Genomic DNA, 3890 nt, shown 5'->3' with positions numbered 1-3890 from the left:
TCGTCTGTGTGATTGGCTTTCTTCCAGACTGAGTACATTGTGCCTCGCATAAATTCTTACTTGTGTGGGAGAGTGATTAGAAGTGATTATTTGCACTAAGGGCTGTCCCCACGGGGGGTGTGCGGGTTCCCCTTTTCACTACATTTGTCTTAGCCATATTGGGGCATTCCGATGGACTCCCTATTGCTGTCTCTATGGACTCCCTATTTTTGCATATACGACACCAATGATCAGCCCATGGTATGTGGCTTACAGTGCTAGTAATTGCTAATACGAGAAGAAAGTCCAGTCTCAGGAGCAATATAAAACGCCTGAGTCTAGGAGAGAGAAAAAAGATTCAAATATGGCTGCGACTTCTTAAACATATACAGTATATGTATCTTGACTGGTACTTTTTAAAAACTATTTAAATGGGCATAGTTTTCCAGCCAATCCCACAACTCTATATGCTTAACAAGTGCGTGTTTCATTTTAGTAATGTCGCTCCCTCTTATCTGCGACCAGCATATCTCATCAAAGAAAGACTCTTATTTTTAAATTTGCAAGCTGTGGACTCTTTAAGAGTTTCCTAATACATGGCTATTAACAAACAATTTGTAGTGTTATTACTCATTGTAATGTATAATTCTGCCAGTTTTTTCAGCACAATAGATTTAAGTGACATGAGGCCTAATTCAAGCCTAATAATAGCCATTGGAATGCAATCAGGAAGACTCAGCATTCTCCTCCAAAATGTGCCCTCCAAAATCTGTAGCCACCTCAAATCGATAGATAGAAGAGATTCCAACCCATATGTTATCATTGGGGACAATACTTGGGTATAGAGCTGTTGGGCAACCCAGATGGTATATCCTCCATGGTCAATGGTGAAACGATACACCATGAAAGTTATCTGCGCCGCTCTAGACATGTACGCTTGCTTGCACGATATGTAGCTTCCACTATCATCAAATTCAATTCCCAAGTATTTATACTGAGGGGTATAACAAATCTCTGATTCTTTCATCATCAGCCTGGGGCGAGCGATCTTCCTGTTAGCATAAACCATTAATTGTGTTTTATCACGGCTGATGACTTAAACCATTGCTGTCTGCAAATGTCCATAACACTTCTGTGGATCTCAATAGGCCACTGAATGTGTGATCTAAGATCACCAAGTCATCGGCGTAAGCCAAAACCGCACAATGGGCAGAACCAATCATTGGCAGGCAAATATGAACAGACTAAATGGAAATCGGCAAATCATACTCAAAGAGATTGTATAGCAAAGGAGCTGTAACGCAGCCCTGCTTAACCCCTGTATTTTGCAAAATTTGGTCATATTCCCATGGGAATCTAATTTAAGCGATACACTGGTGTTATGATACAATAGTCTCAAGTAGTATAGCAGGCCCTCAGGAAAGCCCACTGATTTGAGCTTTGCCCACAGTTTTTCTCTGGGAATAAGATCAAATGCAGCTTTAAAATCCACAAAAAAGGCATATAATGGAAGATGGCCCTTAGTTCTAGCTTTCGTACGAAGAGTGTCTATAATAATAAGATTGTAAGTTGTAGAATACTCATGTCTAAATCCAGATTGGAAACGACAGAAGTCCTGAATTGTCCACCGAGGCTTGTAGCTCGTCAAGCAAAAGAGATGCAAATAACTTGCCCGTACAGTCAAGCATGGGCAGCAGTCTATAACTGCTGGGGTCCATCTTATTGCCTTTCTTGAATATGGGTATTAAGAAGGCAGTCTGCCAAGACAGGGGTATCTACCTTCAATTAGGACCTTGTCGAACAGGATTTTTAGGAGTCCAGCCCACAACTCTGGTTTGCTCTTAAGTGTTACATTTGCCAGACAATAGGCCCAGGTGCACCTGAGGATTTTAGACTCTTGACCTTGGTTAACAATACATCATAGGTCACTTTAAATGGGGGTCTAGTTGGTACCGTAAGAGTTTCTACTCGAGTGTTAATACTCATTGGATTGTTTCGACATTCCAAAAAGTGTTCCCAATGCAGTGCTCCTTTGGGATTAATCATCTGTGTTTTATTTTTACTCCTGGCCACCCCCAAGAGCACCCAGATATTTCTAGTATTTTTGGCACACAGTACTTGGACTGTTTTCTGCCAATGATTGATCCTATCTGAATATCTCTTCCCTTTAATTCGGGCTCTGCATTTATTCTTGATAGCTCGGCAGACAGTATAGAAGGCCCTAGATGTAAAGCATTCTTCTTTGCGATGCACAGATATGGGTCAATGAGTCGTGGTCACTCCACCCATTTGTATTGACTTTCATATCCTTTATACAGGAGGGAATGGCTATACTTACAATAATGTAGTGCAGAGTGCTCTGCGATTTGCCATTTCTCCATGCATGATTCCCCGGATAGTCACTTAGTGTTCTCCCATTGACCATTTCTAAATCCCAAATTTGGAAGAAGTTCAGCCAGCACAAACCCTCTTGGTCGAATATAGTGTGGGTCATTAAACTCTTGGTTTTTAAAAGGGGGTTGGTGCAAGTCCCTTTTAGGCCAGTAATATGGCAATTAAAGTCACCCATCATTGTAATTGCAGCATTCCAAGGGAATATTGACTATTGTGTCAAAAGTTCATGTAGAGAGTCTTGCAAATTCTCTCTCTGAGTTGCCCCAGGCAGATTATACAAACTAATCAATAAGATTGTCTCCAGTACACCATTCATATACCCTTCGATTTTGACTGCAATCAAATTGTCATCACAGGTAGTAGTTTTACGGCAAGATTTAACAGTTAGTGATACACCAATTACCAGGCCCCGTATGGACGACCTTGTAGCCCTTTATTTCCCAAGGATTGGTAGATTCGATACCCATCTAATATCGGCTCGGTCAGCCATGTTTCTTCTAAATAAAAGCAGGTGTGGCTCACGATATGTGGGAGGAGTCCATCAGGGGCAAATAGGTATGTGAAGCCTCTGATGTTCCAAGAGGCAATGGTGTATTCTCAAGATTTTGCACAACCACCGGGAGTGAGTCGACAAGCCAATTCAAAACCTTCTGTATATCTATCATCTGGACCTCTTTTACCTCTCATAGCTCTGGAGTAGACTGCACACGTTTGGCCTTGTTGCTTTCTTTCTTCGGCCAGTTTGGGTCTTCATACTCTGGATGCACATCAAGTTCAATATCAGCCGTCACCAAGCTCTCTTTATAGCTACGCATCAACTGTGCAGTTATCAAAGATTTGCAATGAATGTCAGATACATTTGGGTTAGGGCATTTGAGAGGCTCAACATATTCGAAATCATCTGATTTGACCACTCTAAGCTGCAGCACTGGGTGCAATCTGACAAGTAATTCAGATCTTGTTAGCTATCTGCATACATTTTCATGATATAGATTCTTAATTATGCAGATTCGATTGCCTAATTGCTCAACAGTGTTTACTATCTTTTCTATGCTCGGCAAATCAGGTATCGATTTCAACTGGGCCATTCCAGCGCACTTATTAGGAGTAGATTATTTTGTAATGGGGTCCTCTCCGGCCTGGGGTAACACCAGGTCGGTACTTCCTTCTCCTAAGGATACGTTGCCTTTGTCAGCTACAAGATAACTAGTAAGGCACCCCACAACCTTAGATGTGCTTTTCCTGGCTCTTCCTGCTCTTTTCTCAGATTTTCTACTCTGCTTCATTTTGTTTGCAGGTTCCGGGAGAGGAGAAGCAACTGCACATTTGTGCTTGTTCATTGCCTCCCTCCTTGCCAATCTATGTTGCTTCCTGGAAAAATAGATTACGGAATCATCCTCAGCATTCTTTTCCGGCTCCAGGATTGCCGCAGGCTCTTCAAATTTTCGGATTGCTGCCGACAGTTCACCCTCGGCCTCATCTTTAGAGTTCACTAAGTGCAGCCGTCCGCCTCGTAT

This window comes from Ambystoma mexicanum, chromosome 11 (assembly GCF_040938575.1).
Source record: "Ambystoma mexicanum isolate Mex_15411 chromosome 11, UKY_AmexF1_1, whole genome shotgun sequence".
Taxonomy (NCBI): domain Eukaryota; kingdom Metazoa; phylum Chordata; class Amphibia; order Caudata; family Ambystomatidae; genus Ambystoma; species Ambystoma mexicanum.
Note: the sequence above shows the minus strand (reverse complement) of the source record.